The sequence below is a fragment of the Pteropus alecto genome, unplaced genomic scaffold, assembly GCF_000325575.1.
Source record: "Pteropus alecto unplaced genomic scaffold, ASM32557v1 scaffold3, whole genome shotgun sequence".
In the NCBI taxonomy this organism is placed as follows: Eukaryota; Metazoa; Chordata; class Mammalia; order Chiroptera; family Pteropodidae; genus Pteropus; species Pteropus alecto.
In genome coordinates, this window is record NW_006442484.1 from 16,862,851 (window position 1) to 16,883,855 (window position 21,005).

General features: G+C 34.6%; 1 protein-coding gene across 3 annotated transcripts in view; it reads left to right on the forward strand.

Annotated features, from left to right (window-relative positions):
* The window catches only part of SPOPL (speckle type BTB/POZ protein like), a 61,921-nt gene continuing 40,916 nt past the window's right edge, over nucleotides 1–21,005 (forward strand). For 2 of the 3 annotated variants that reach the window (XM_006921042.3, XM_025039428.1), the window contains exon 1: nucleotides 1–44. The gene's annotated coding sequence lies outside the window, so the exon portion shown is untranslated. Of the gene's footprint in view, nucleotides 45–2,496; nucleotides 2,576–21,005 lie in introns of those variants that run through there. The other variant, XM_025039425.1, reaches the window with a different exon arrangement.

The window sequence follows — 21,005 nt, forward strand, 5'->3', positions numbered from 1 at the left end:
AGGAGCCGCCGCCGGGACTGCCCGCCGCCATCCCGCACGTCTAGGTAGGTGCCTCTCCCCTCCGGGGTCCGCGCCGCAGCGCTAGCTGCTCGTGTCGCCTTCCCGTCTCTGCGCTGGAGCGGGGGGGCCTCCTCTCTCCTCTCCCACCCTATTTGGTCCGAGACCCCTGCTCCTGCGGCTAGCCTCCTTTCTTTGGGGTTGCCTCCGCCCCTGCTCGTCAGTCCCACCCTCCGCCCTCCGGACCGCCCTCGCCTCGAGAGTCTCCGCTTCCCCTGGGGACGTCTGCCTCTCCCCCTCCCCCCCATTGATTTCCCAGCCTCCGACTACTGTGATCCCCCCTGACTTTGACAAGCCTCGCCCCGTTTCCTATTCAGTCTCCGTCTTTCTCTATAGCTGTATACCTCCATGTCCTCCCGTTTATACCTTATCTCTTCTTTCCAGCCTGAGTACAATCCAAAGCGAGAAACTCCCTGCCCCACCCCACCCCCCGCCGTCCACATCTGTACCTCCTAAATTCAAACGTATGCACTCACAGTTACCCCATTTAGGGTGAATTCTCAGCTCCCCATCCAGATGTTTAGTACCTCTACCCCAGTGGTCATACCCTCAATCTTCCTACTTCCTAGCGAAAATTGCCCTCTCATAAATTCTCACATTCACCAAGATACATCAAGCTAACTGCGGTTCAGGGTCCCACGCCTTGACTTTCCCCTTTCTAGTCCCTTTTGCTATCCTTTCTCCTAATTACTCCTCCTCTCGGGTCTGTGTACTCCTGTAGTGAATCACATAAAGGAAAGGGGATGGTAGGATTTTTTCCCTCAAAGTCGTAGATCCTGTAGAAATAAGATTCACCCTTTGCTTATCCCAACTTTTGGCTTCTTTCTCTATGAATAGTGTCATTCAGCCATACTTTTGAGGGTTCTGATGCTTTGTCTATATTTGAATAATCCTGGGCCTAGATTGTTCCATTATACTCCTCTTCCCTATTTTTCCTTACAGTTGAACCCACTGTTTCTTAGACTGGAAACTTAAGTAATGAAAGGTTCATGCCTTGGAAAATTACACTATTCTGCTATAATGGGAAAAGTGGAGTATTTCAAATTATCCTGTTATTCTTGAGAGAAATGGTGCCTGGTCATTAAGAGCTCAGAGTCTATAGTTGAACTGCCAGGATCTAAACCCCTGCCTTGCCATCTACCAGCTCTGGCCTTGGGCAGATCTCCCTGTGCCTCAGTATTCTTACAACTGTAAAATGGGGGTAGTGATATACTTCATAAGAAGGTGGTGATAATTGCATAACTTAATGCAGGTAAAATGCAACAGTGGCTGGCACATGGTAAGCATCCAGTAAATGTTATTCATCATTATCTCTCAACTTGGTTTGATTATTGATAGGTTAATTTTGAGAAAGGAAGGTGGGAATGGGAAGCTGCCTTTTTGCTCTTTCATTTAACACCCTTTTTGATGTAGATATGATTCATATTTTGTTACTGTATAAATTAATTCCCTATGGTGTGGAAAGTACAGTTTTAGCTCCCTGTTTTCAGGTAAGTTGCCAGCCTACAAACATCTCAGGCAATTTCAGACATCTGTTTGGAAATTTAAAAATTTTACCTTAGTTTTGAGAATAAATGAAATTGAAATATGTAGCAAATTTATCATAGCAGAAAATGAGGATTTTACAGATACAAATTTTAGTACTGCAAATTAAATACTCGAACTAGTGGGATTCTTCATACCCATCTGTTCTTTATATTGAATTACTACCCAAAATGGAGCTTTGGCTTCAGGAGGCTAGCTATTCTCTTTTAATATGTTCATTCACATGACTATGCCTTGATGTTTCTCAAATTTTACTCACTCTTTAACACCCTGACAATTTTTGCCATATTTACTTACCTCCTGCGCATTATTACTTTCTTAATACGTTTTTTTGGAACAACTCACTTAAAATTCAAATAGGTACTGTTTAGTGTTTAGTGTTGTTATAAATAGTAAAATTTTGAAATCACAATTTAATGTCCTAAGTACATGTAAAGTTATGCGCATATGCAACTACCAGAATAAAGAGTTTGCCCATGTATAGCTTAAAATCACTTTTGTGTCAACAATGGAATGTACTCCAAACTTTGGGTGACACTTCCTTTGCTTATGCTATTTGCAGGCCTAGTATAACCTTTGCCCTTTCCCCTGCATATCCAAATTCTACCTGTCTTCCATCTCTTAGTATTTCCACATAGTTGCTGCCAACATTGGTTTCTTTGTTTCTTGGCTTTCCTACTTTCTGTATTCTGTATTTTTGGCTTTGAATGATATAGGCAGCCCTGGTTCAAGAAAAATGACACCCCTAGAATAAGACTTTAAAAGTTTATGGGAACTTTTAAAGGGGCAGAATAAAATTGACATTTCGTATCTGCTCTGTGCTAAGTGCTGCTCCTTTGGTTTTGTAAATATTCTTTCCACAAATATTTAATGAGCACCTACTTCATTGCCAGCCATTGGGGGTAAACAAGAACAGCCCTCCTCAACCAGGGTTCCACTGAATACCAAGCCCTAATGCTCCAAGACATCCAAGGTATGTAATTAACTAACTCCTTTCCTATGCACCTAAAATGGTACTAGATATGTACCATCCGTGAGAAAGAGAACAGAGAAAATAGTCACTTAATTCAGTTTCTGTAGGGCTTAATTCTTAAAGAACCTTGGTTGACAAAAGCTTCAGCAGAGAATAATCAGGCTCTGTTCTTTTGTAATTTATATATTAGTGGCACTGACAGATGATAAGCAGATAAAACTTTTATGAGAGCACTAGTAATATTAAAGATAGTGGTGATTGCTAACACTGTGTTAGGCGTTGTTTCAAGTAATTTATATAAAATCGTTTAAACCTCATAACAGTCCTTTGAAGAGGCTTTATTATATCTCTATTTCACAAATGAGGAACTAGAGAGACAGAGACTACTTAACTTCCACTTAGGTGCATAGGAAAGGAGTTAACTGAAGAAGCAATGGAACCAGCAGATATGGTCGTAGCGTCTATTACCTTTATTGCCTCTCAGATCTTTCAGTTCCTTGTTGGTTATTTAAGACGAGGTTCTTCATCTTTCTGAAAAATCTTTTCCTGTTCTTTCTTAATTTCTTTCTATCCCTTACCTTTTCCTTTTCTGTTTTCCTTTCCATAGCAACAGTGAGGTTTCCTTGTCTTTAGATTATTTAGGGAAGTTAAAAAAAAAGTTAACTTTTATAAAGCACCTGGTACACAGATTTATCCCAGGTCTTACATATGACTAGATACTGAAGACTTTTGTATTTGGTGGTCCTGTTCATTGTTTTGTTTCCTGACTTAGATTTATTTATTGAACAGCTCATCTGTGCCAGACACTTTGCTAGGCTCTGGTGACACGTGCTAATGGAAGGAGTGTACCTGTATTCATGGAGGCAAAAGTCTTTTGAGAAATAAAGAAACTAAACGTAATTATAAAAATAATTAGATTTATGAAAACTACTACAAAGGAAAATCATTGTAAACAGTGAATGCCCACTAATATATCAGTGAATTCTTCTCTGAGGAAAGGACTTTTAGACTGAAACCTGAAGGATGAACTGGAGTTATCCAAGTAATGGTGATTTCAGCTTTCTAGAACTGAAAAGTCCTATAGGAGCTAGACCTTAGGGCATGAGGATGGGTGATGAAAATGAGATAGGAACAGATCACAATGGTCAGTCATTGCTAAGCATTTTATGCTTAATTCTAAGAGCAATGGGAAGCCACTGGAGAATGTTAAACAATGGAATAAGTTACTTACGTTTTGTTTTTAAAACATCACTTGGCCCCTCTGTGGAGGACAGAATGAAGAGAAGCAAGCGTTAATGCAGGGAGACTAGTTAGGCCAGTGCTTCTCAAGTCAAACTCATCTGTGGTAAAGGACCTGTTTTGTTTTAGTTTTAAATAGTACTGGCACTTTAGTAACACAAAATGGATGTTGTGGCAGTGTCAGATGGCTATAAAAATTTCTAAATGCTTCCTCGCAGTTTCTGTATTTACCTTGTCTGAGACCAATACCAATAGTTTGTGGACAGTATTGGTCCCCAGACCACACTGAGAAGAATTGAGATCAGCTATTCATAGTAATTTAGGCAAGAGATAATGGATTCTTAGTCCAGGTTGGCAGTGATGGAGAAAAGCAGGTGGATTTTGGAAAGTAAAATCGATAGGATTTGGTGATTAGATCTGAGGATCTAGGGAGAAGAGAATGCTGATTTCTAGGGTTAGTAGTTCTTGTGCCTAACATGGGGAATACTGGAGGAGGAACAGTTTTTTGTTAGTTTCCAGGAAGGTGGGGAATGTTGATCATAATACAGTTAGGAATAGTCAGTAATTAGCTTATAATTGATTTCTCACTATGGGAGGTGGGGATGAGGTTGCCTAAAGAGAGGGTATACAGAGAGAAGATATTGGGACATGGTCCCCTATAAATCTTCAACATTTAAACATTGGGGGGGGGGAGGGGAGGGAAATGGAGCAAAGGAGACTGAGAAGTATAGCCAGAGGTTTGAGGAAATTTTCCTTGTCATCACTGAGGCCAAAGCAGTAGATTGTTTGAAAAAGGATGGAGTGACTAATTAACTGTTGAGTGAAGCTGAGAAATCAATTAAATTGGGAACTAAAAAGTGTACATTATATTTAACAACTGGAAGGAAATTATGTATGTCTCAGTAGTTACTCTGTCCATAAATCATTTGATGAAGAATTATTGTTTTAATCTGCCAAAGCAACAATCCTAAATTTAGGATAAAATTATCATATCTATAGCATGAGCCATATCTTCCTTCCTGAGCTCAGACTCATGTTTATATTTGTCACCATCTGGATGTTCTATAAGCATCTTAAACTCAATTTTTACAACTCTTTCATTCAGAACATGCTCAAACAGAATATGTTTTTTAACTACTATTTAACAAGCATTGAATACTAGACTTTTAGGGATGTGATTTGACCTCAGAGACTAGGGGCAGCGGACAATTAATAATATGATTAGAGTGGTCATAGCAGTTAATTCTGGTTACCTTGGAAATACAGAGAAAGCATCAGGGAAAGATTTCTAAGGAAAATGACACTTGGGCAGAGTTTCTGAATGACCAGTGGAGTGGTAGAGAGGGCGATGCAGTGGTAGAGGAGTTAAAGAAGTTATATTTTAGGTATTTTGAAAGCATATCAAGGCAAAATCAAGGAATTGTGTCAATACCATGTGCATAGTAGGTTAGAGAAGTTGGCTGTGCCATTCAAAATTTTTTTTTCTTAATTTATACCTTTTTCTGTTTCCTGTTTTGATAAATATCGTTATGAGTCATGTGGTCACCAGACATGGAAATGTCTTCTGAATATCTTCAAAAAATGAAGATTATCTTTGTTGTGTTTATTGTCTAAGGTAGTGTTATGTTTGCTGGTTAGCTTTACATTTTATATATTACACCTATACTTAGAATTATTAAGTAACTGATAGCACAACTTAAATATTTCAGTTATGCTGTAGTGACTTTTTTTTTTAATGGGAGAAATTTTATACATAGAACTTTTTCTCAAACATACAGTTAAAAATGAAGCTGTTAGTGTAAGGATTGCTGAAGTTTATTACTAAACCTCAGGTATATGGTCAGTGATGGTGCTTTTGGGCTCAGTAGAATAGGAACAGTCCCCTGATACCTTAAATGCTATTTTAGATAGTTGTCTGAACATCCTTGTACTTATCTCTTGCACCGTAGTTCATCTGCAAGGATTACTTACTGAAGACTATACTGTAGCTGTCAAACTCTCAATTGGCAAGATCAAAGTATCATAGAAAATGTGTTAGAGGGGAAAATGATGTTAAAATAGATTTTAAAAACACAATAAATGAAGGTCCGCTATGATATCTGCTTTAAAGTATCAACACTTGCTTCTGAAATAGTTTCTTGAGTTATTGTTGAAACGTTATTCTGATCTAAGGCAGTCTTCCTTAAATTAAGAAAATTGTAACTTTTAAAATTGATTTTTATTCTTACTACCTTTAATATTTTTGCTCTTGCCTTTTCCTTGGTTTTTATTTTTTTAAATCTTACTAAGTTCTCATATAACATCTGTATGCTTTTCATATTATTATGATTTTTACAGGTACTCTTTTCCAGGCTTTTTATTTATATACATAATAAAGCCTTTCTCTTTTATTCTTTAGACTTGCCTACATGTTCTAAAGGAAGACAGAATAATTATTAGCATTATAATCTGAATTGTGTTATATAACTATATGAAACAACTTTACATAGGTATAAAATAGCAGATTAAAAAATTTATTTAGAAATATAGAATTGTATTACCCCAAACTATGGTTGGGATAGGTGTTTACATGTCTGAAGTGAAAGCGTGATGTTCAGGGTACTGTAATTCATGTATATAATATGAATGTGCTTAGAAAATATAAAAATATCCCCCCCCAATTCCTTTGGGGTTCTCATATTTGCTTTTATCCTTTATCAGATATAGGAATAAAAATAATTGTGAGTAACCATTCAAAACAGAGGGGTTCATTCATATTAAGTAATGCAAGATCTCAAAAGTTGTACTGAAAAGTATTATGATGCTTTTAAAATATTGTTTGAGATTTGTTAACTGAGAAGGTAAAATTATTTCCCGTCTGCGTATATTTTCTGAAGCAAATTATTTTCTTGTGTAAAACGCATTTGTACTTCTTCCGTGCCTTGCCCATCCAACCCCCCAATCATTAAGTGATTTTTAAGTTAAAGAGTGCAACTGTCTCAAGGCATTTTTTTTTTTTTTTCATTGTAATTTGGATACAATTTCTGGTGTGGTGTTTTGGTGGGAAATTCCCCAGAAAGGTAAATAGTTTTTATACTATAAGACAAAAACAAAACCAAACTCAGAATATTAGTGAATATAAATTCATCCTGAAATTGTCAAGGCTAGTATCAACACAGGAAGCTATCAAATACTTAAATGAATTGAATTTTATTAGCTAAATTTTTTTGGTGGCAACTTTTAAGACCATTTTAAACCTTTATTAACCAGTTCTTCAACATGGCAGTTAAGTTTTAATATGTCCAGTTTTATTAAAGAAGCTCAGATGGGATGTAGGCACACATGAAACAGATTTGGTCATTTCTGACTGCATTCAAAGTGTATTTTTGAAAATGGTGAAAATACTTTTTCATGCGAATATTTTATCAATGACATTTGAGAATTGGCTTGAATCAAATAGTAATTTGATTTATGCTTCACTGTTGATAATTTATTTCCACTGTTGTTTGTCTCTCTGCCTTCCTCTACCCCAAGTCCTTCATCAGAAAAATTTCTTCTTCAAATTGTATTAGGAAACCAGTATTTTTTTCCTAGCAGAGTATAACCAGGATTATTTTAACTTGGCCCTTAGAAACTCACAATTTACTATAGTGTGAAGATACCATTACATGGAATTTTCCCAAAGATCATTTTGGTTTAAAGGGAAGAACTACACTTTTTTAAGGCACTCGTACTATGTCAAGCACTTTATCTCATTTACTACTTATTATTAACCCATGAGGTATAGAAAATACCATAAGTTTTTGATCATACTTGCCATCAATTACCAGATGCACCATTATATTATGTACCCCAAAAAGAGACTGTCAATCACAATTGTAAAACACAATCAATTTCAGAAATGTTAAAATATGAAAAAAAAAAAAAAAGGGTGTCTTAGAATTAGTGAAATGTGGCATTAGTACTGCCTTGTTTTATGGTTACTACCCAAAGTCTGCAAAATATCTAACCTCCCAACATCAGTAAAGTCAAGAAATATTTAGTTCTGCTTTATTTCAGAGCTCTCCAGGTAGCATAAGATAGAGGTTAATAGTGTTCATGCAGTCTGCTATTTAATAGCTTCAGCTTTGTGATTTTAGGCAAGTATCTTAGCATCTCTGCTTCAGTGTTCTCATCTGTAAAATGGAAATGATAACCATACCTATCTTAAAAGCTGTTATAAGAACTAAATGCGTTATATTTGCATCTCGAATAGTGGTTTGTGTAAATGTTGGTTAATTAAAACCAGTTATGCTATTTCTGGTATAAGTTGATGGTGTGCTTAAAAGGAAGGGAAAAGGGGCCTTGTCAAATGATTCATTGATATTTCCTGTGCATAATGAAGATTAAAGTATTTTATCAATTTGTCTTTTAAAACTAATGTAAGATTGCAGTCTTGGTAATTTTGATATCTAAATTGCATTTTTATTATCATAAAAATAATACTTATAAAGGATCAGCTAAAATCTGCTTTTCATTTACCTTTTATGACATATTTAGTCAGAATATTGATATGCTGCACTGGATGTCTTGAAAATAACTTGTGATATGCTTATGGTTCCTGTCAGTCTCATAAGGAATTCATTCAGAAATATTTTGAAATAGAGTTTTAATATTAAAGAGCCATGTATTAATTTTAGTTAAAATATCCTACTTCTGCATTGTGAAATGTATGGAGGAAATGTAATACTGAGGCAGTTTTTATTTTAATGGTTTTATGTATATATGATCTCATTGCTTAATATTGAGATTTGAAAATCTTGTCCTATACCCTGATAACAAAAATAAGTTCAGACCTTCCTTTGACATTCTTGATTTTTTCCTCATTTTTACTTTTGCCTTGTTTCAGTTCTTTTTCTGTTTTGTGTTTCTATCATTTATTTACTCCACAAATAGTTATTGACCAACTACTAAATGGCAGCTTTAGTGTTTATGATGATGAATTAGAAATAGCCCTTGACCTGGAAGACTCATTATTTGGGATTTATTACTCCTATCTAGTCATTGAGTGCTTAGGTACAGTGCTAAAATCTTTATATACACACTTTAAAAAAAATTACTCCTTTATAAACAGATATTGGTTAATAGTATGGTTTGTTCTGTTGTTGTATATATTTAAACACATTTTAACTCATTTAGACATCAAATGTTATGTGTCTTCAGAATGTTTTGAATGGCTCTTATCGAGCCTATTAAAATTCAAAACCCATCAGGAAGTGTTCTACTTGGCAACACGTAATCGCCAATTTTAGAAGCTAAAAATGGATGGGCTTTCTTCATCTTAGATTCAAGTGGTTCATCTTAGTTTATCAGCCAGCCAACTGAGTCCTTCAACAATGACATCTTAAGGCCATAGACCTAATCTAGATCCAAATATCTTAAATTTGAGTTATAAGGAAGTGGGACTCTGAAGTCATAATACTTTTTTAGTAATAATTTTCCATTTTCAAACAGTATTTCCTGTTGGCTGAAGGGCTGTTTTTAAAAGAGACACATAAATGTATTCAGTATTTTCTGGGGAGAACTTTGGTGTTAAAATCCTTTCAAATTAGTGTTTTCTTCTAAAATGGATTTGATGCTTGCATTCTATTAATATAGTAGCCTTCTTTGTTTTTAATATAAAAGTGTTTTAAATATGCATGAGGGAATATTCAAAAAAGTGTTCTGTCCCAATTTTAGGGCGAACGTAACGACTATGGGAAGAGGATTTTTATTATAAATATGTAGGCATCAAAAGTTATTTAGTTATTAAATATTTGTTTTTATTTTAGGTAAACTTTTATTGAAGTATAACACACATTCAAAGACAAGAACATAGCGTCATACAGCATGTATTATTACCCTTGTGTCTGGCTTCTTACCCTAAACATTTATTTTGATGTGATCCATCCATGTAGTATGTAGCAGTAGCTTATTCATTCTCATTGTTCTGTAGTATTCTCTTCCATTGTATAATTATATTCACCATGACTTATCCATTCCACTGTTGATGAACATCTAGGTTGTTTCTAGTTTTGAACCACAATAAATAGTGCCCTAATAGAATATTCTTGTATGTAACTTTTGATGCACATGTATACATTTCTGTAGGATATGTACCTTGTAGTGGAATTGTTGGGCAATGGTGTGTGTTTATGTTCAGTTTCAGTATATATTACCCAGTGTTTTCCAAAATAGTTGTACCAATTTATAGTGTAATCAGTAATGAGTGAGAATTCCATTTGTTCCACATACTCTGCAACATTTGCTTGATGATTGTCTCATTTATTTAGCCATTCTGGTGAGTGTAAAGTGGTTTTGCATTGTGGATAGGCTAGTTCTTCAAAATAAACATGATTTCTTTCCTCACTCGTACCTACATACTGCTTCCATGTGTACACCAATGGAAAGTGGAATACAGACATGTTATAAAACCCACTGGATCATTCTAGTTGCCTGTCAGTTGATAAGATGCAGACTATAAAACAAATATAAGTATAATTTGAGGAAAATGAGACTGTCATGAAAATTATAGCTTCACTGTATAGTTCACTGACTTTCTGACAAATGATGTGTTTCTGCCTGTTACTAAACATGAGAGAGGTTTTAGATTTTGCAAGCCGGTGAGAAGTTTTGTAGGCTCTTTTATTGAGTGAGTTTGCAATGTTGCCCTAAAGCTCTAGTTACTCAATGCTAGACACACTTGTTCTTACTTGACTGTCTACCCAGGTTGTGGGTTATATTCATTTATTATTTCGTGAGATTTTGCTACCCCTTAATTAAGGGAAGTACTATCTACATAGCAGAGCTTATTCAATTTTTAAAACTTGAAAGTAAAATTGAGAAAATTTTACTGTATGCCCACAGCATGCTGTGTTGTTTTATATTTAATCTCTTGTTATTTATGGATTTTTCTTGTCACAGAAGGCAGTGTTGCTAATATGTATTTTTCATTATAGAATTGTGTAATGAAAACCAAGGATGCAAAAAATATTTCTGCCTGTGTATTCTTTTCAGTGTTTGTGTTGTGGTCTCTTCTTATTCCTCAATGAATATAGATAATGTTAGAATCATATGTAAGGAAGCACCATTCTTGTACCTTTTGGGCATTATGATTAGTTGTTGACTTCTACGCTTACAGACTAATAACTGCAGATAAGCCTATAGTTTTCTTTTTTTAACATTTTTTATGCTTTTTTGTAGCTAATATTTTGCAGCTAATATCTGACTTCATTTATCACTGCTGCAAAGTACTATTCCAGTGTAGAATAGCTGTTTGATAAATACTTGTGTTCTACATATTCATATGCAGTTACCGATTGTTGCTAGTCTTAAAAATCTTGGAATTATTAGCTCATCATTAGAGTTGCTGAGATGGCATTCATGTCCTTAAAGTATTCCTATGAGGTACAAGAACGACTCAATTTATTTTGCAAAGCATTTCCTTGTTAGAGAGGTAGTGCTGGTAGGTGGATGGCAATAGCTTCCTTATAGTAAGTCTAATTTGACCATGTGTTATTTCATTTCAGAAAAGACTGAGTTAAAATCCAGGGTCTTCTCACACATTGCTCTTCCCGGAGCATTTTGCTTTATTTCCTTCTTTTTCTCTCTTGATTTCTTTCTCTTTCATTTTTTTCTTTCCTTCCTCTAAACTAAGCAACTATGTAGCAAAATATTTTTATTTAAGGAAAATTAAGCCATTTTAATGGTTATGGATATGCAGGATGTACTGATACAGACTTATAGAACCCTACTATTCTTTATCCTAAGACATGCTATTTTACCATTTTCTTATAATTTAGAGGTACAAAAATTGGTAGTCCTTCTTATCTTTTTCAAGGATAATAGTTTATCCTGCTTTTGCCTAGTTTATGGCTAGTTTATGTCTTTTTGTCCCAGCATTCTTTTCAATCTAGCATTTGCAATAGATACTTAATGTTTAATAAAATACTATTATTAACAGTTGCATTAAAATGAGCCTGAGTAGGTTGGTAGATTTTTACTTCTAGCTGCTGCCATGATCTAGTCTAGCGATATGTAAGATACATGTGCAATAATGAGTTCCATCTTTGACAGGTAGTAAAATCTGAAAGGAATCTACTCAGTACACTTTTCTTTCACTAACTCTTCTCAGATACAGTTGACCAGCACCTTCCTTTAATGACAGTAATGGGGTGGGGATCTCCACAATTGAATGTGGGCTAGGACGCTTTCCCCCTAACTTCTCAGATACAGTTGACCAGCACCTTCCTTTAATGACAGTAATGGGGTGGGGATCTCCACAATTGAATGTGGGCTAGGACGCAAATGACTAGGAGCAGCTAACTCCTCTTGGTCTCAGGTGATGATGGTAAGAGATAGATATGATTGACACTGCTTTTATTGACCATATTGGTACCAGCCTGTTGTTTCATGTTCATTGCTGTAGCTTGCAAGATTCATGAAGTCACAAGGATGGCAGTAGGTGGGAAGTTATTGGTTATGTTAGCTGAAATAGTGGCCGAGCAGTCCTGTCATAGAATGTGTAGAGCAGCCCTGTTTAATAAAGCTTTGTGCTATGATGGAAATGTTCTATAATTACCACTTTCCATTATGGTAGCCACTAGCCACTTGTGTCTATCGAGTACCTAATTAATCTAGTACAACTAAGGAAGTGAATTTCTAATTTAATTTGTTTCATTATTTGTTAAGACTTATTTTCAACAAACTGTTTTTGACAACAATTAGTTAAAAAAACAAACAAGTACGTATTTAATGAAAGCATGCACTTAAGTTGCTATTTTGCTTTTTAAAGATTTTCTGCACTGTTCCTCAGCAACCAAAATAAAGAGATAGACAGTGGGTGGTTAGATTGATATGGAGTCTAAGGTTTACAAAATGATTGTGGTGAAAAAGGAGTGAAATGTGAATCATGCTTTCTAGAGAGTGTTTGAAATGATACATTGTGGGTTTTGAGTTTGATAAGGAAGTGAAGTTATATGGGGATAATGACTTAAGAATGGGAAGGGCTCACTAAAGTATTGATAATAAGAGGTATTGGATTATATTGATGACAATAGGAATAAGTTCTATTATAAAAACCATATACTAAAGTTTGTTTTCATACTTGCTCAAGCTATTCCAGGTAATAAGTTCCGAGTCAGAATCTTTGAAAAAGACTGCTAAAATATTAAAAGTGCATGAGATCTTTCAGGAAGGTCAAGGAACTTTGCTGATAGGTCAGAATTCCACAGAAGTAGAATTATCCAAGGTGATGACAGAAATAGTGAGGACGACAATGGAGTCAAGTGCTTAAGTCCTCCATAAGGGAGCCTAACTGTGAGGTGAGTACATGATAGTAAAGGAGAAGCCAGTTAGAGAATGTAACATTAGACTCATGCAGTTGCCAAACGCTTTTGTAAAGATGGGAAAGTGGTCTGGGAAAACAGTGGAGAATTGGAAGAACTCTACTTTTTTCTAAATCTTTCACAGGTGTAAGAAAAAAGGATATTTTAGTAATTCTACTTTATCTGCTCTAGTTATGTATTTGCCTCTCTGAGCTAATCTTTGTTTTTCTAGTGTCTGAACTATTTAGGTACCTAATAAATGTTTGTTCGGTAAATGCTAGACTAGTGTGAAATTGCTCTAGTGTCCCGGAATTCTAGAACAGAGTATTGCTTAGACACTTTTAAAAAGTGATTTGAAAATTAGCAAAAGGAACTGTTACTTTAACACAATTGTATTTTCAACATATGGAATTAATTGTACCAATTTTAATTAGACATGTTCGTATTTAAAAGAGGAATACAGGAAATGAATTATATAATTTTTTACATAAATTCATGCATGGTAGGGTTATTAAGGGTAGCTAGGATATTGGGAACTATCCTTGACAAGAGGATATTGCAAAACTGATGCATATCTTTCAGATCTTTCAGTGATTATTACAACTCTAACCTCTGGCAACTGGTTATTTTGTTGTTGTTGTTGTTTTCATTGGGACATTAGGCTCTTGAGGAAGGAATCGTAGCAGATTATTTGAGGCAAGATAGATAAAGAAGTCTTCAGAAATTTAAGGCAGAATTTTTAGCCATTGCTAAGTGAGCAGGAGGAGAATGAAAGCGAAAGACACATGATTTTGTAAAAAGAAAACTATGGGGACAATAGTGTTAAACAAAGTTTAGCCATCTTTTCCTAAAACAAAAGAGGTTGGGGAGAGGAGAAGAGAGAGGGAGAGAATATAGCTTTTATTTTAGACCTAGATAAATTTGAAAAATGCTTATGGTTAACATTAGTGAATCCAGAATTGGCAAGTGACTGTGCAGACATTACTGTAAGTATGTTATAGACCTTATATCCTTTAATGATTGCTATCATCTTTCTGAGTAAGGAATTATTCCCTTTCTGAAGATATGAAAGCTAAGGGCCAGAAAAGGAAAAAACTTGGTCAAGGGTTATAGAACCTAAAAAATATATATATTAAAAATTTGTATTGAAACTACATTTCAGTAGTTTTACCAGTTTATTCACCTGTGTAACAACAGCCCAGTCAAGATGTAGATAATTTCCATTACTCCAGAAAATTCCCTTGAAGGTTACACAATTCCTCAGAGTCTGAGTTTCAGACAGTCTTTTTCAAACTATACCTCCATATTGCTTGCATTAAAGGGGAGATGGAAGCTGTTAGAGATAAGTAGTCTTAGAGCAACAGAGTTAATGTAATAGCCGATTGAGAGCTAAGAGATAAAGATTAAAAAAGCAAAAATAAAACTTTGTTAGGCAAATTTAACTCTGTTCTTAATAGTTCATGAGATTATTACTCTTTTGTAAACTAGGTCTGTCTTTGAGTTTCATATTAATACTCATACACATTTAACTAGTTTGAGTGCTTCCTATGTACCAGACACTATATTAGTTGTCTTCTGTACATTCTCATTTAATACACCAGTCATTTTAGATTACTAATTTTTATTCACATTTTGCAAACAAGAAAGCTGAGACCCAGAGAGCTCACACACCTTCAGAATTTGAACCAAAATCTAATATCAGAAACAAAATTCTTAACCCTGATGGCATTCCCTAGATCATTCTGTAATACTAAATTGTATTTAGTACTTTATTTTTTGGAAAGTAATGATGCGGTATGTAGTAAATATGTAATACTTTTCTCGTTGACTTCAAATCCAATCAGTATGTCTTTGCTTACTATCTGCCATATTCTATACTAGGCAGTGGTTACATAAAGATGGAAATATATTTGATGGAAATATATTTTCCAATTCATCAAATATTTCAGCATATTTGAATTGGAAAAATTACAGTATTTTCAATTAAGTCCTATATCCAATTGCTTACTCACTGGTAGTCGGTCTTTTTATTTATTTTTTTAATAACTATCGCATAGATCATGTAGCTTCTGTGTTTGTTTCCCTGTCTATAAAATAGAAATAACTCCATAGGGTTTTTTAGAAGATCAAGTAAGATAATATGTATGAGTAAAGTTCTAAAGCATGAAATAAGATCTTATGGATTGTTATGAAAGTGCTCGGGTAGCTAGGGAGTAATTCATTTTGCTGAGAAAAATGGTATGAGTGTGGATGGTTGAACATTCTGTAGAAGGGGTCACATTTAAGATGAATGAATTCAAATACAGTGTTGGTGCTTAAGGAAGGGATGAAGTTAAATTGTCTATAGTTTAACAGAAATAATTTACTCTGATTTGGATAAAAGAGTATTACTATAATTTATAAATTAGAGCTTGAATTAACTGGACTTTAAAAATTTGTAATCGTATCAAGATTTATAAAATATATATTTCCATGCTATTTCACACATTTTTATAAAAACAAATTATGCTTGGTAATTTCTGGTTCTTTCTGTCTTGTTTAGGAGCTTTAAGCCATTGCTGAAATTTACAGAACTTTGTGGGCTAATGCCCAAGTATATCTGCTTTTAGAGACTATAGTGAACTTGAAGATAATGCTTTCATATTAAGAGTATCTGATGATTCTGTTCCTTATATCGTGATTATGCTGCTTAAACCTATGTACATACATATATTTGGGTGGCAACATTTGATGTCAGCTATTTGAAATTTTTACCAGAAAAGACATCAGATTCTTGCTATTTTGTGTTTTCTTAAGCACATTTGATGCTGTAGAAGATTTTACCTGGAGAACTTCTGAGATCTAGTTCAAATTATGAGGTCAGGGGCTGTCTTCCCGTTGTCTTTCCTTGTTTTCACAGGTCTCAGCTCAGTGTAGGTTCCCCCCAAATACTCCAATGGATAGTGAATAAGAGAGAAGGAAAGAGAATAAATGAACAAATAATTAAAAAAAAACAAAACAAACGAGAGAGGTCTTGCAACTTGGCATAGTAAGTAGTTTCCTGATTACTTGTCTCACCCTTTTTTAGTTTACCACAGATTATATACTACCATACTTTAAAATCTTACCTCATGAGTTTAATAATTGTAGTTATAAACTATCATGCTAATAAATAAAGCTGATTTTTTTAAACATCCCAATACTGTCTTTATAAGCTTTCTGGAAATAGCTTCCTTTTAAAAAATGAATTATTTGTCATATATTTTAAGGGGTTATGGCATTGTATATGTTATTAATAAACTAGTGGCAACTTGCCTGACATAAATGTATTTGTTTGCAAGTCATGGTTTTTTAAAAATGATTTCCAAAGATCCAGAGTGTTCTTAATATGTTGTACTATTGGAAAAGCAGTCAGTTTCTGAAATAATATGTATTTGATTTTTTAAAAAGTTTAATGCAGTGTGAAGAAATTGTGTGCTGCTATGAAGTAAATCTCAGTCTACAGGGTGTGAGATTTACTATATTAATTTATATGTGCAGCCAGAAGTTCAATGATTTGTCAAAGGGCATGTGGCCTGAAACCTAAAATGGCTAGGGATAGAATTTAGGTCTCTCAACACATAGACCCCAGGGCTTTTTTCCATTTTTACCATTGCTAAGGATAGTTTACCATTTTCAGGTAAAATGGAAGACTTAGAGGTGGAGAATAAATGACTGGCTAGGGTAATGATGATGAGATTTTTGTATTAGTGGTATTAATAGCCTTCTAACTGTCAGACTAACTCTGGGGTTGGGGTCCAGTATTCTGGTTTAACAAACCTTCCATGAGATTCTAATGCACACTTAAATTTGAGAATCACTGCCAAAAAGAAATTTAAACCTGTAAGTCTACCATTTGTAATCACTTAGAGGCTGGGAATATTAGGTTGGACCATATGAATTTTTTTTCTGATATTCTTCTGCTTTTGACTTACATAAACTTTAAACTTATTAAGCTTTGAAGGAAAGTTACCTTTTGCTTGGGAGAGAGAGTTTAAACTGAAAACTAGGCCTCAGTAGCCAAAGTAGGAAAAATTAAGGGACCAGGTAAGTAGACTATAAAGTAAATGAAGGTATTGGCCTAATCTCGTAAGTTTTTTTTTCTGTTTTTAAACCGAGGCCTTGTGTAATACCACCATCAGCCATGACTCCTGGGTGCCCATCCCATTTTCCCACTCCCCGCTACTCCTAGTTTTCCTCTTATATATACAAATGTATATAGCCAAAAAGGAAGAATGGTCTTTTCGTTCCTAGGCAATTTTTTTCTTGCCCGGTTCCTGTCCCCTGAGATTCTTCTCAGTAGTATGTGTATTTGGATATGCTGCCAGTGACTTGAATCATTCTACCGAGAGTCATAGCTGTTTCTATATCAAAGAGGAAACTCTCTCCTTGTAATACACATTTTAGTCAACTTTAGATAAACTGGTTTTAAGTGATTGGAACTACAAGATGGCTTTTCTGTTTGTTTTTTTGTCTAGATCTCCATTAGCTATTTCATTAATTCCCTCAGACCATATAATTAGTGTTCCTCCTTTATTTCAAACAAACACTGAGAGTTGTGCTAGATTTTGCATTACAGAAATGAATAGAACACACACGCGCACACACACCTCCCAAAAAGAAAGTAAAAAACCCCAGAGATCATAGTGTAGGTAAAAACACAGCCATGCCCTTAAAGTAGTAAAAGGCAGTAAATGAAAGGAAGTGATGGAGGTAGTATGAGTGTTCAATGTGAGTTGGCTATGGCAATAAGTAACCAGTTTCAGTTTTCTGAACGGGCATATTGTGTTAGGTACTGCTCCCCGCCACGATACTTTTTAAAAATAGAAGTCGTTAATTGCAGAGATCCACATTACATACAAGAGTAAAACAAATAGGAAGTCATATTCCCACTCCCAGTTCCACTTCCCACTGTAAGTTGTTCCTGCTTCTAGTTCTGTTAGTGGTATCTATTAATAATGTTTTTTATTTATTAGCTCTAGTGGTCACCCACCTCTGTGAATGACAGTGTTGTTCCTGTCCTAAACTCCCTCAATCTCCCAGTTATTTGTTGTTAATTTTATACTATCAAAGTTTTTTTTGCATTTTGTTTTGTAATTAGTTGCTTTTTTCTTTTTTTACATATCAAGTCTAAAAATTTTAGACCCAGAAATATTTATAATGTGATTGTATAAATGCAGTAGAACAAAGTAGAATGGTCTTACAGAGAATGAAATATAATTGTATGTACATTAAAACTTGAGCAGTTGAGAAATTTCCAAGTGTCAAATTCTAGTGGATTCTCTTTTAATTTTTTTTTAAGTTTACTTTTCTTTCTCTAAGACCTGTTAAGTTCTGTAGTTTCTTCAATTTCATGTTTCCCACCCACCTCCTTGGATTTCTTTTTCATTTGATTGGAGCTGTGGTCTTCAAAATGAAATATCCACATTAAACAGGGTACACAAAGATAATTTGGGGGAGGTGTCAGAATATATTAGAAATTAAATTATCTGTTCATTGTTACTTGATTATTTTTAATTTCTATTTTGATATGCTTTATAATATACATACATATATTAGTATAATGTGTTAATTTATAAATAAATATGAGAGCATATGTTCTAATGATTTTTTACTCATAAAAACATGTTATACAAAACGTTTTGAGTTCATTGGGTTCAGAATACCTCATTGAGTAATTTTCAGTATAGTATGCAAATTTTTGAAGTATTTGCTGTCTTAAAATGCCCTTATTCCACCTTCATTCCTGAGTAAATCTAAATATTGAATTCTAGGTTCAAAATTTTTTTCCTTGAAAACCTTAAAGGCCACATTCTGTGTCTTAACATTAAGATTTCAGTGTTGTTCCTTTGTAGAAAATGAGAAGTTTTAGGATTTTTTTTTTTTTTTTAGGGAAACTGAAGTTTAACCAAGTTTAGGTATAGATTTTTTTTTCAGTAAGCAGCCATGGTACTTGGTGAGGCCTTTCTCTGAACTTGTGTCTTTTACAAATTATGGAAATAGTCTTTTTTTTTCTTTCTCTCTCTTTATGTATCTCTGTTGTTTCTGTTCTTACCCTCTAGGACACTTATTAGGTGAATACTCCATTTCTTCAGTCAGACCTCTAGTTCCCTAACTTCTCTTAACAGTATCTCCTATAGTTTTTGTTTTTAGTTTGTCTCCTTAAAAGTAATCTTTATCTTTTTATTTTCCATTTATGTATCAGTGATAACCATTTTATTATTTATCCTGCTCATTGAATTTATTTTATTGTATATATTTTTAACAAGAATTCTTTGTTTTCTGACCACTTTTTCAAAGCAGATTGTTTTTGTTTTATTCAAATATATTTTATGAGAAAAGATTTTAAGCGTACCATTCTGTCCCCCTGAATTGTCTCTATTTCTCAAGTTATTTGGTTTGTTTCGCTTTGTTTTCTATTTTTTGATCTTCCCCCAAATTTCTATTTCTTTGATTTTCCATTAATATTTTGGGATGAAGAGCTAAATTGATAAGTAATGCTATCTGGCTGGTATGGTTTTCTCTGAAGTTCTATAGGTCTCTCTCTGGCAGGTCTCTCCCCTGAAAGGATAGGTTATGGATATATTTGGATGCAATCAGTGTAAGTGAGCAGTGTTTCAACATAGTGACTGACCTCTGTAGGTTGCGTTGGTAGGTTGGTAACGTCCATACGTATCAAAGTAAGGAGGGCTTTATTTTGCGCGGTGGAGTGCTTTAATATTTAATTTCTGTTGGGAATTATCTCTTCTCACCATCTATCCCTAATGCCTGCTAGGATATTCAGAGTTACTCCAATCTGTATCCTGTTTTTCTCTCTGACACTCTCACCAGGAATGTACCCAGACAGGTGGCCCATTTCCTTAAGAGGGCAATTCTTGGGCTTTGGCAGATGGCAAAAGCCACAACTGCCAGTCTTGGGAAAGAGGAGGGCCCTAATTTTCTCAGCTAGCCCATATACTGTTTCCAAAGTAATTAACCTGATGATAGCCACTTGGCCCTTTCTTGCTCTTTGTATTTGATGAAGGGGTGGTTTTTCCTTGGGCCTCCTTGAAACAACTGTGAATACCTCTAGTGTCTTGGGTTGTGATTTTCTCTCTTAATGTCTCTGCTAATTTGTTGCTATTTATCTGCTTTGAATTTCTCAAAATTTCTGTTCCACCAGTATCACCCTTTCTTATTTTCCAGTCCTATAATGCTTTTTATTCTTTTATAAAAATTTGTTGTCATCTCATTGGTATGTTGGGAAATAAAAGGGACAGATAAGTGTGCTGCTCACATTACTGCTTTGAACCATGGACTGCTCTCAAAGTTCCATCTTAGGAGCAATCTGATCCAGCTCTCTAGAAATTAGAAAATTGATAGACAGCTGTGTAACTGTCAGATGAGTTTGAAAGAGGGTATGAATCACTTGTTCTGTGTTTTTTTACACTAGGCTTTAAAAAATTTTTTTAATTGCTAACATGCTGGAAAAGACGTCTTTAAGAACTAAATAAACATCTTTAGTATAAGTTGAGGCTGAAATCCAGGCATGCAGTGCCAAATTTTAGTGTTATAATCTTGGGTCAGTTACATTGCCTTTTTGCATTTAGATTTGCTCATCTATAACATTGGCAGAGGCATTATTAGCCTGTTCATAGAGTTATTTTGGGAATCAAATTAGATAAATACTTAAGCCTGACATATAGAAAGAAATATCTATTCTTGGTATTATTAAATCGCTTCTATTCAGGAAAATGTTAGTGATGCATTTTAGACAGCTTTTTGCTTAGAACAGAAGTTTCTGCAAAGTTAACTATGAAGTAGTTTATTATAAAATAAAATTTTCTTCTCTTTGTAATACTGAAGATGCA